At 42.5% G+C, this 12,417-nt stretch overlaps 1 long non-coding RNA gene across 3 annotated transcripts in view; it reads right to left on the bottom strand.

Annotated features, from left to right (window-relative positions):
• The window catches only part of LOC123619261 (uncharacterized), a 95,627-nt gene extending 83,513 nt beyond the window's left edge, over positions 1-12,114 (bottom strand). For all 3 annotated transcript variants that reach the window (XR_012511163.1, XR_006727813.2, XR_006727812.2), the window contains exon 1: positions 11,857-12,114. This is a non-coding gene — a long non-coding RNA (uncharacterized LOC123619261). The remainder of the gene's footprint in view (positions 1-11,856) is intronic.
• Between the last annotated feature and the right edge of the window lie 303 nt (positions 12,115-12,417).

A 12,417-nucleotide genomic window follows, 5' to 3' on the forward strand; every position in this document is an offset into this window, starting at 1 on the left:
ACAGAAAGACTAGATACAATTTATTTTCTGTTAGTCATCCTGCTTTACAACTCATCCAGGCTGATCGTCTGTTGGTTTCTCTTCTGTCGCTGTGTAGGCTGCAAAGTGCTGAGCAGTCTTGTCAAGCCATATTACATGTTCATCAACTCTCAGTCACTCTGAGAGTTCTGATAAGTTATTAAGGTATTTAAGCCAAGCCTAAAGACAACAGAGAGTCCTGTAAAGAAGTGTCAGAGCTGGTTGTGTGACCTTAACCTGTTGTATGTTTTTAGCACCGTTGAGCTATTTTATCCTTGTTAGACAAGTAATATTAGATGGGAAGATGGGCTTACAACTGTAGCAGGCTGCTGTACGGCCTGTCCAAATATACACAGCAAGTCGGAGATTCTACTCAGAAAAAATAAGATGTTGATGTGCTGAATAATCTGAAAAATAACAGATCTTTTAATAAAAATATGCTAGTTTATTATTATATCAGAGTTCAAAAAAAAAAAAGCTTCAAGTTGCAAACAAAATTCTAGAGCATAAGTGGAAAAGGTATAGAAATGACCATTATTAACACCTTTTGCTTTTAGCCATAGTCAATTAACCAGAAAGCCTCAGCAGTCTCAGACTAACACTTGAGCATGGATAACGTGGATTTAAATATCCATGTATATGCAATGATTTCTATGAGCATGCTTGGAGAGTTATTATTTAAACAGTCTACTGGTTAATATTCTAAATCTCAAGAATTGCCACATAATCTCCACTAACTCCAAAATTCACCTTATCATTGGCGTATGAGGTAGTAAAGGTAATGATACTACTTTTATTTGGTTCTGGTGTTCTTCACACGCTTGGAGAATTAGGGTAGAAAATTATGTTTTAGAAACACACATTTCTTTAATACAGAAGAGCTCTTTGTTCTGATACGAGATGTGTGGGCTTTCTTTGTGTTCTCCTATTTTAAATCATTATCGTATTCTCTGGAAAGGTGAATACTAGATAATATCTGGTTGGCTAAATTTCTAAACCCCTCTAGTGTCTTGCAGAAAAATCTTCTTACATTCAGAATGAAATGTAACAAGTTATCAGGAAGGTTAAGTCAGCACTATAACCATAATTCTTAGACACACACATATATGCACGTGCGCACACACATACACACACTCGGTCCTTGTTATACAAGAAAACTTAGCATAAAATAATAGACAAAAGTGAATCTCCTAAAATAATCCTGGAGGAAGCAGGGTGTTATTGAGGCTTTCTGAAAAATTAAACCTAATAAAACAAGTAATTTTATTCTATATTTAGTAAAATCTGGGCTACAATTAAAATTAATAATTCTTAAAACGTAGACTTGCTAAAGCATTTTTTAAAATATTTTGACAAAATGGTTGTGTGATAGTATTATGTGATATCTTAAATTTAACTGACTTGCAGCAACATCATAAAAAGTATCAATTTTACAAAATATACTAGAGTGTCATAATTTTTTCCAAGGGACACTTTTTATGCTTTAAAACTCAAAACATTATCATTTTAAGGACTTTGTTGATTTTTATCTTCTTCAAGTGTTTATTGGCTTAAATTAGCTTGATCATCATAAGTCAGGGGCTTTGTGATTCCAGCAGTTGCTCCAAGATCATTTACACCATTGTTATAAAATTTTATTCTTTTTGCAGTATTTGAAATTTTGCATATATTTGTATTTTGCATTTAGGTGTTTTTCATTTTTACAATGAACCAGGAGATTAAGTTAATCTGAAAATAACGCTTGTGCTAATAATGTTCAGAGGGATAAACTGTCCAATGCTTTTCCTTCCTGTGGGAACTAGAAACTAGAAATTCAAGCAATAAGTAGACAATACTCCACTTAGCACATTGAAAAGGCACTAAGGACTTAATTTGGAATTACCTTGAATTTTTGATTGATGCTTGAAAAAAGATCTAACAGTCATGAGCTGAAGCTTCTAATCATTCTTTGCCATCATTGATAAATCTCAGTATTAATAAATCCAAAAGGAACCCTACTTCAAAATGACACCTGCACCCCAATGTTCATAGCAGCACTATTTATAATACCCAAGACATGGAAACAGCCTAAATGTCCATCAACAGATGACTGGATAAAGAAGATATGGTATATTTATACAATGGAATACTACTCAGCCATAAAAACCGACAACATAACACCATTTGCAGCAACATGAATGCTCCTGGAGAATGTCATTCTAAATGAAGGAAGCCAGAAAGAGAAAGAAAAATACCATATGAGATCGCTCATAAGTGGAATCTAAAAAACCAAAAAACCAAAAAACAAACAAAGCATAAATACAAAACAGAAATAGACTCATAGACATAGAATACAAACTTGTGGTTGCCAAGGGGGCGGAGGGTGGGAAGGGATAGACGGAATTTCAAAATTGTGGAATAGATAAACAAGATTATACTGTATAGCACAGGGAAATATACACAAGATCTTGTGGTAGCTCACAGAGAAAAAAATGTGACAATGAATATATATATGCTTATGTATGACTGAAAAATTGTGCTCTACACTGGAATTTGACATAGCATTGTAAAATGATTATAAATCAATAAAAAATGTTAAAAAAAAAACCCTGAAATAACCCAATTCTTTCTAATTTCTGTTTCCACCTTTCAGTCGTATCTCTATGATTGTTCTTTGGGTGCCCCAGCTGTCACTGATGACCGGATCTGGCTTTTCTCTCTGTGGACTTTTGTGCTATGGATTGATTTCTACTTGAGTAGGATGAAAGAAGAAAATAAGTGAGTAATTTTTCAAAATGTGTAACACAGCTCAGAAACAATAGCTTTCCTTTATATTGATTGTTGGCAAATCTTACGTCTAGTAATCACCACTAAACAGTCCATGTGACTGCTGGAGAAAGGAATGATTTATCTTAATACTACAGAATTAGTGATCAGCTATGCATTTAATTGTGTTATGCATTGAGTCCAATAACTGTACTGAATGTTGGCTTAATTAGAACTTTGTACCTGAAGTTCTGCCTATATAAATAAATTTTAAATAAAAAAGACTGGAGATTGGAATGCATGTTACATGTAAATGATGCTGCCATCACTTTTTTCTTTCCTCAGAAGGACAGTATCTTTTTCTCTTTTCCTTATTCTACTCACTTAAGCATAAAGCCTATCTTCTTTTCCCTTCTCTTTTCTACACTTTCTCCCTTTCCATCATCTACTCCCCTCCCCTTTGTCTCCTTTCCATTTGAATGTCTATTTCTTCAGTTATTACTGTTAAGTTAATGATCATCAGTACGCTCTCCAGAATGGGGCCATGTACAAATCAGTCATTTGTAGTAAGGTCTAGCACTGCCAGGCACTATGCTAAGTGTTAATTTACTCCTTTCAAAAACCATAAGACATGAGTACTATAATTAGCATCCCCGATTTATATAGATGAGAAACTGAGGCACAGAGAACTAGGTCATTAAGCTAGTAAGTGTGAGCTCTAGAATTTGAACCCAGGAAACCTGGCAGCAGAGTTTATAATATTAATAACTCTGCTGTGGAGTCTTTCATAGAGTAAGAAAAAAAATTACCCCTTTCCAAAGATTTTGCAATTTAACAAATTATAATGATCAGATGGGAACATAGTCTTGGAAAATGTCACTTCCCATAAAATTAGAAGATCAGGAAAATTTTCAATTGGCTTTTTTGGCTTCCTTTGCTCATTGAGAATAGCAGCAAAGTGTTTATAATATACTTACTTATTATTCAGATTCTATATAAACTCTTTATGGGAAACTTCAAACTAGTCATTTCATTTATGCAGACAAAAAGTGCAGCTGAGAAATCTAAATATGTATTTAAATATAGTGAAAATTATTATTTTTCCCCTAAGTAAGCCTTCCATTATTCTTCTGGAACTTCTCTTATCCATGTAATGGCTCTTTTGTTGTTGAGACTTTCCTGAGTTATTCATTGACAGCTGCAAAACTGCTTTGCCAAGTTAAAAATAAAATCTGTATTTTGAAGGATACTTATTTGCTAAACAGGAGATGATTTATTTAGTTGCCTGTTTATAACAGTTCTAGAGAGAGAGAACTTTAGGAGTGCATTTTTATCTGAAATCACTATTAAGAGTTCATTACATTCTTCCATATTTAGGATTTTATTCTTTCATTTTTGTAATATCTTTGCAATTAAACACTGGTAAAATGGACTCACTTTTCACTTTTTTGTTTTATTCTCCTTAAATCCTTTCTTATCAATGGCCTCCTTAGTTCTCCAGTTTCATCTAGATAATTAAATGAAACTTATCAATTGAACATCAATTAGGAACTCAAAACAGCAATTATACACTTCAGCCTAGCATTCTCTGAGCGCTGTAGAACGGCGATATCTTTTCTGACTCACCCCATTTCCTATCTCGTCTGAAAATAAGTCATCTTACTATGATATTCATCATTGCCTTCTAGGGCTTAATTTAGTATGCAGAGAGTAAAAAGAAATGCATAAGCACTCATTTAATATAGGTTAAAAAAACTGGTGAATAAATAAAGTAATGAATAAAATGCTCAACTGTTGGCCTCACTACTTTCTGCAAAGGCATTTATTCCTTGAAAAGGCATTTTTGTTTATTTCGTTTAAGCTACTTCTAAGATTTCTTCCTATTCTTTCTTCCTCTCTCATCCTTCAGGTTGTAGATTGAATGATCTTTACTGAGTATAATATATGCAAATTGAGCATGTTTAATTGTTATTACTAAAATCCTAGCTCATTTTTATTTTCTATATTAAAAATTTTCAGGTATAACAATTAATGAATATAATGATGACATTCTCGAGGAAACGGCATGCATTTGATATAAATAAAAATAGATTACAGACTATCTAAGGAGATTTGGTCCAACAGGTGCCTCTGTGGCATGCTTAGAGGGCTGTACAATCCGAAATAGTGTATAAGACCTCAAAAATAGTTAAAACTTCCTTATCACACATCCTTCTCAAGATTTAGAGTCCCCTGCACAAGATGCATTTGTGTTTGTTTGGGAAATGTGCATTTATGGAAAAAACACACCAAACTGAAATTTAGGGTCAGTTTGGCCCCAGACTAGAATCTCTGAGTAACCCCAGTCTTCTCTGGGTTCTACTCACTCACAAAGGCAGCCAAGGCAGTGAAGGTAGACGGTTTCCTGGGGGCTAGAGAAAGGATTGGGGAAGGGAATAGGGGTCAGCAGGTCCAAGAGAGTGGTATAATTATTTTATCAATCTGTTTTGGGTCACTGATCTTAGCTGGTCAGGTCTGGGGTGTTCTCTAAACTGTACTATGTATGTGCATTAAGATTTGTTGAGCTGGCCGGGATTCTGGAACATTCTGAGTATCTAGGCCATCATTGTAACCATAATGGTCAACTCTTCGGGGCTTCAGCAGTCCGAGATTATCAGTGTGTTGTTGCCAATCTGTGCCTGGACCCAGAATACAACTGGATTTGCTTGTCTATCTGTAAAGGTGGTTAGCCTGGACAGTCTTTCTAGACTGATTGGAATATTGACCATATAAAATTTATATCTTACATTCTTGATACACAGCTAAAATCTTGCTGTTCTGGTCAGAATGAAACTTTATGATGACCATGGTCTGTATAGAAGTTTTTACGTACGAGAAACCCAGCCAGATTTCATGTTGGATCCAGGCTTCTGGGCTCATGGTCTACCCTTCTGCAGAGACAATTAACCCCTCTAGCAATGCAGTAGGCATGGGCCCTAGCTCCTCCACCTTAGGTCAAGTCAAAGGGAGAACCACAGTGTGTCTCAGGTTATCTGTGTGGTCGTGTCCTGGAAAGTCCATTAATAATTCCCAAGAAATAAAAATGAAATCTAGGTAATAAAATAAAGTCTAACATTTTAAAAAGTTTTCCTTTGTGTTTAGTGTAGTTTCACTTGCTCATAGGGTTCCTAATGCAGAAGCCTTGCACCTGGCACTTCAGATCAGAGTTCCTCATGTGAAATGGCTGGGGCTGACACTTCGGCGCTAAAGGCCATGTGCAGAGATGCTGTGCCTGGCACAGATGCTACGCTTCAAGCACTGTGAGCTGCACAGCTGCTCCTGCCCTGCCGGAACTCCACTCTGTGCCTGGCTGACAAGAGCCCTGTAACACAGCTCCCCCAGTGGTCTGTTGGGGAGAGCATATACTCTAGAATGTGAGCTCACACCTCTCCATTCTTTGATCAAAGAATAAAACTTTTCTTTGCTTCTGAGCCAAACTTGGTCTCCTATAACTGGCTTAAATGACACGAGGCAGGAGGAAAATTTTGGTGACCAGAAGGGATGGACCATGGCCTTTTACCTGCACCTATCCATTAGGCTCTGGGCTCATCCCAGCTCCAGTGGGAAGCCAGTGAAGGGTTTGGGAGGTTCATGTGAGGATGGCTGACTCTGGTCTTTGAGTTCACTCTGATGGGATAGAAGGGCAGCCACTTTGGGCCAAATTCAGAGCAGCTCTGCCCAGCAACCCAATACCCAGGTATGCACACAGCCCCCAAAGTAATCTGAACTGTGCCCCCTTGAGGGGATCATACTGCGGCATTGTTGAGGATCAGAGACTAAAACTCATGCATGTCTGCCCGCTGCCTCTGGCTGGCCTTCCTGGGGTACTGAATGCCCGGTATGGTAGGAACCTGTGGATGAGGGGAGCCATGCAGTCTTATCCCCCGTCTCATCAGCAATGCTGTCCTCTTGACCCCTGTACAAGGCAGTAGCAGCAGCACCAGGGCTCTTGCTCTCCTTGCAGACTGCATTCTCCATAGTCACTTTGGTTTGGTAAAGGAAGGTGACCAGCCCCATGAGCCAAGACGTGAGTCCAGGAAAAGGCCCAGGTAACAAGGACCTCCTGACAAAATGGAATGAGAACACTCAGTCCAAATTCAGGAAAAGGCACTGGTGACACTCGATGCAAAAGGGCCAGAAGGTAGGTAGGACCAGTGGCCTGACCTCTTCTGGTCAGGATTAATTTCTCGGAGGTGGTCTGGGAGTCCTGTGAGCTACTTGCAAGACCAGGAACCCCATTGCCAGGAAGCTTTGTGAGCTGCTGGCAAGAATAAGGAACACCCACCACCTGACATCTCCTCCCTAGTGAGCACCCAGCAGGAACCTCTTCTGCTTTTAGCTCTCACCAGGTGGGAAGTTCAAAAACTCCTCCTTTTTGAATAACAGGAGAAGAGAGAAGACCCCCACTTCAGGCAGTTATGCCGCTCCCAGCAGAGCAGGCTGGTCAGGAACTAACGTGGCTAAGCTGCTCTGGCCCAGAGGCAGTCCCACCTAACCTCCTGTGGGACATTCTGACTGAGGAAAGACGATCTCAAGCACAGAATGTTACAAATTCAAGAAGACTCCCAGTTACATCAGTCCATGCAATTTGGGTATCTCCTATTTGGATCTTTTGAGGAATCTATTAATAGTTTGGTGTTAGTTCCAGATTTCCCAAACCAGACAAAGAGAACAGAAATAATGCAGGTCATGCTATTTTTAGACCGGGGACTGAAGCAGTCCCAGATAACAAATCCACTGGGACCACCAAGACAATGGAGAAGGAGGTGGAAGACGGAGGCTGACTCATTATAAAAATATCACAGGAAACCAGGCAGCAGGAAAGAAACCTATCAATTGGAATATGAGAAGGGAAATCATTCTGGAGCCAACAACAACAACAAAAAAAACACTCCAGCATTCCTAGAGACCCTCAGGGAATGCTTCTGAATCTACACCACCACTGACACTGAGCCAATAGAAGGGAATGCAAACCTGAGGTCATATTTCATTTCCTAAAGTGCCCTCGACATTAGGTGTAAACTTCAGAAACTGGAAGTAGAATCAGATACCCTTCCCTCTCACCTGATGGAAGCTGCCTACCGGGTGTTTAATGACTAAGATACACAGGAAGAAAGTCAGAGGATCAAAAGGCCCGAGGCAAGCCCGCCTGCTACTGGCCATTGCCTTTCAGTGTCAACTGGTCTGCCGGGGAATCTGGACTGACTGCTCATGGAGACTTCCCCACTGAGCGGTAGCAAGCCAAGGAAACTAGACCCCAAGCTGCATGCCATGTGTAAACAGGAGGGGCACTGGAAGAGAAAACGCTGCTGTTGCCCTGAAGGGAGACTGAAATGGCAGATCCTGGCCACTACCTTCTAAGGCAGATGGTCCGAATAGATGAAGAATGGTGGGGTCAAAGGACTCCTAAACCAGCACTCCAACTGACCCACAAGAAGTCCCAGCTGGCGCTGGACATAAGGGCAAAGCCTGTTGAACTTTTAGTTGACACTGATGCCACTTTCAGGCAAACTCTGTCACAAGAATTGTAAAATTACAGGAGTATCAGGGAAGGTCCAAGAATGAGCATTCATAGAGCCATTAGAATGTAAACTGGATAAACACATGCTCACCCATTTCTTCCTCTCTGTCCCCATACCCCGCTAGAAAGAGATACTTTACATAAACTGGAGGCTGCTATCCACCTAAAGAGAGACAAACTGGAGATTGATGTCCTTTAGGCAAAGGGCACAAAGATAATAATGTTAATGGCTGAGGACATACCTCCCTGGATAGAGCAAGCTGAGTTCCCTGGACTAAATCCCAAGGTCTCAGCCCAGGAACAGGTGGGACAAGCTGCAGGAGCCAGTCCCTTGATGATCCACCTAGAACTCGGACACACATGGCCCAACAGAAAACAATGCCCTCTCTGCTGGGCATTACTACGGTTTTACAGGGCCTTATTGGACTATGCAAATCAGCCTATAATACCCCAGTTCCCTCCAAAAAGAAACCAATGGGGAATAGTGGGTGGTACAGGACCTCAGGGCAGTCAATGAATCCACTGAGGATATACATTGAGTTGTGCCTAATCCCTACACCCTGCGGCCACTCTGCTGTCCATCAGGACCTGTTGTTCTGTGTTAGATTTAAAAGATGCCTTCTATATTCCATTTAGCCCCAGAGTCACAAGAAAATTTTGCTTTTGAGTGGCAAGATGCCTTCTATATTCCATTTAGCCCCAGAGTCACAAGAAAATTTTGCTTCTAAGTGGCAAGACCCAGACACTCAACAAAAACAGTACTACTGGACAATCCTGCCCCAAGTGTTCAAAAAAAAAAATCCCCCATCATCTTTGGGTTTTAGCAGAAGATCTAAAAGATCTTCATCTGGATGAGAGAATCCTCCTCCATATGGAGATGACATTCTGATCACCAGCACTAACCAAAATACTGCAACCACTCTGAACCACGTAGATGATACAGGATATAAGGTGTCCAAGAAAAAGGCTCAAATATCACAAACTAGGGTGACCTAACTTAGGCTTAATTCTCACAGAAGGTCAGAGAAAGCTATCCCAGGAAAGGGAAGAAGCCACTTGCAGCCTCAACCTTCCTAAAACTAGAAGACAGCTCAGGCGTTTCCCGGGGAAGGCCAGGTTTTGCTGCCCTAACTGTGGTCTAAAAGCTAGACCTCTATATGAACAGCTGAAGGAAGAGATGATCATCCTTGTGAATGGGATTCAGAATGTGAAGGGGCCTTTCAAGAACTGAAAAAAGCAATCACTTCAGGCCGCTGCCCTGGCCCTCCCAGGTTCAGCCAAACCCTTTGACCTTGACATTCATGAGAGAAGCCTTCTTGGATGGTGTGGTTGCTTATTCCTCTAAACAATTAGATCAAACTTCTAGGGGATGGTCTCCTTGCCTTCAGGCAGCAGCAGTTAAAGGAGGCTGAACAGTTAGTGTCTGGGCTACCCGTCACCATATGACTGCACACCAGAGTCAGGCTTTAGTAAGTCCCCCGGGAACAGAATGGCCATCCCTGAGGTCGACTCAAGTTCAGGCTGTGGCTTTAGCCGACCCAGTGGCTACCATAAAAGACTAAATCCTGTCACTCGGCTACCCACGGAAATGAGGAACCTGGAGCATAACTGTATAGAAGCCACAGACACAATCTATTCCAGTTGCCCCAACCTAGGAAGTGAGCCTCTCACAACAGCAGATGAGGAGTGGTTCACAAATGGGAGCAGTTTTATGAGAGAGGGAGGAGGCTGGTGTGATACACCGTGACCTCCCAGACCCCCATTGTAACAAGCATGAAGCTTACCCTCAGGACTTCAGCCCAAATGGTGGAGCTGAGAGCCCTCACCTGAGCCTTAGAGCCTGGGACGCAGAAGAGCTTATATGTTTACACAGATTCCCGTATGCCATCCTAAATGCACATCAGGCTATTTGGAAGGAAAGAGGTATGCTTACAGCGGAGAATAAGCAGGGAAAACGTGGCTTAAGCATATCGAAGTTCTTAGCAGCAGTACAGCTTCCAAAAAAAGGTGGCAGTGATTCATTGCAGGGGACACAGGAGCATGCAGAGGTAAGAAAGGGGAACAACAAGGCAGATGCAACTGCCAGTAGGGCGACCCTCGAACTGGTAGCTTGGCAGCTACCCCCCATACCTCCAGGGCCAGATCCACCCAATTATTTCCCAAACTACACAAAGGAAGACTTAGATAAGGCCTGAAAGTGGGGTTTCAACAGAGACATAGGCCATGTGTGGCTGGTTAATGAACATGGACAATACTTTCCCCAAACTGCGGCTTGTCAAGCCATCAGGGAGGCCCACTGAGGAACTCCCAACGGGAGGAAAGCCCTATATAATTGGTTAGCTGAGGTCATGCTAACCCCTGGCAGGAAAAGTATAATCAGTTGGATACTTGAGACCTGCCCCCCACCCCCGCACAATGAACAACCCCAACACCAGACCACCTTCCCCAGAGGCCCCCAGATAAGAACAATTCAGACCAGAGGGACAGAACCTGGAAAAGACTGGCAGATTGACTTCACTGTCAGGCTAAGAGTACTGGGCAATTTCAGATATTACTTGGTGCTAAGGGACACATTTTCTGGGTGGATAGAAGCATTCCCTGCTAGCACTGAAAAGGCAGCTGGAGCGGCTAAGGCAGGACCAAAGGAAATGAGGCCCAGGTTTGGGCCACCAGGATCCCCACAAAATGAAAACAGTTCAGCATTTTTGTGCTTCAAGTGAAGCAGGGAATAACGAGTGCCCTGGGTGTAAAGTGGACTTTGCACTCAGCCTGGAGACCCCGCTTGTTGGGGAAAGTAGAGAGATCCAAAGAGAACTTGAAATGGGCCTTAGCCAAGCTATGTCAGGAAACTCAAGAAAACTGGATTAAGTTGCCTCCATTGCACTGTTTGCATGTGGTTAGCCCCAAGGGATAAGTTAACGTTAAGCTCATTTGAACTCATGTGTGGTAGATCCATTCCCCAAGCCCGAGAGATGGGAGGGACAACTTAACCCCCTTGAAATGGAACAACTCAGTATCTTCTCCCCGTAGGAGAAGCCATGAAAGCTCTCTCAGCATAAGGTGGCCAGGTGCTGCCTGAATGCACTGACTTGCCCCTGCACCCTTCCAGCCAGGAGACTGGGTGCACCTAACACCTAGAAAACCAGCCCGCAAGACCGACTCACTCCCACGTGGAACAGACCCCACTTGGTCACCCTAACCACCCACTCTGCTCTGAATTTGCAGGGGTGACTCCGTGGGGATGTCACACTCAAGTGAATAGGGCCCCCGGGCCCCAACCTCTGGAGGGACAACCTGGGGGAACAGACCCCTTGACCATGCAACCTCTAACCTGAAGCTTCACTTCAAAAGAGGTGACACATGACAAGCTTTTTCCTAAAAATGAAGGTATTTAGGTACCAACAGAAGATGGACCTACGCCCCTCAGTGTCCCTCGAGAATGGCCAAAAGACAGAGGGGGGATTTGTCACCGGCAAAGCCCATTAAGAACTGGGAAATACAAACAGAATCTGTGTAATAGAATAAAGTCTGACCTTTTTTTCTTCTGTTCCTTTGTGCTCAGTCTAGTTTCACTTGCTTGTAGGGTGCAGAGGCCTTGCCCTGACACAGCAGAGGAAGAGCTTCTCCTGCAAAAGGGCTCTGCCTGACACTTCAGGATGCTGTGGCAGCAGGCCGTGGCTGAGACGCTGAGCCCGGCACTGTGAGCCGGACTGAGTGCTGTGGGCAGCGCAGCTGCACCTGATCCTGGAGAACTCCGCCCCTCCCTGCTAACTAGCACCCTGCAAAGCTGCCAGCCCCAGCTGTGCCCAAGGGCCCAGAGTCCCGCCCCCTCCCGATGACAAGAACCCTATGAAGCAGCCCCGCCTTTGGCCTTTTAGGGACAGTGTGTCCTCTAGTGCTCAAGCTTGCCTCTCTCCATTCCTAAGAATACAGCTTTTCCTTGCTTCTGAACTGAACTTACTTTCATTCTATTGGCTCAAATTGTACCGGACAGAAAGACCATTGTTGCGGCCTGACCCATAGGAGTCAGTAACAGGAGAATCTCCCTTCACTCTTCCCCCATCTCCATCTCTGACCTTTGGCAACTGTATCTA

The sequence above is a fragment of the Camelus bactrianus genome, chromosome 13, assembly GCF_048773025.1.
Source record: "Camelus bactrianus isolate YW-2024 breed Bactrian camel chromosome 13, ASM4877302v1, whole genome shotgun sequence".
Classification (NCBI taxonomy): Eukaryota; Metazoa; Chordata; class Mammalia; order Artiodactyla; family Camelidae; genus Camelus; species Camelus bactrianus.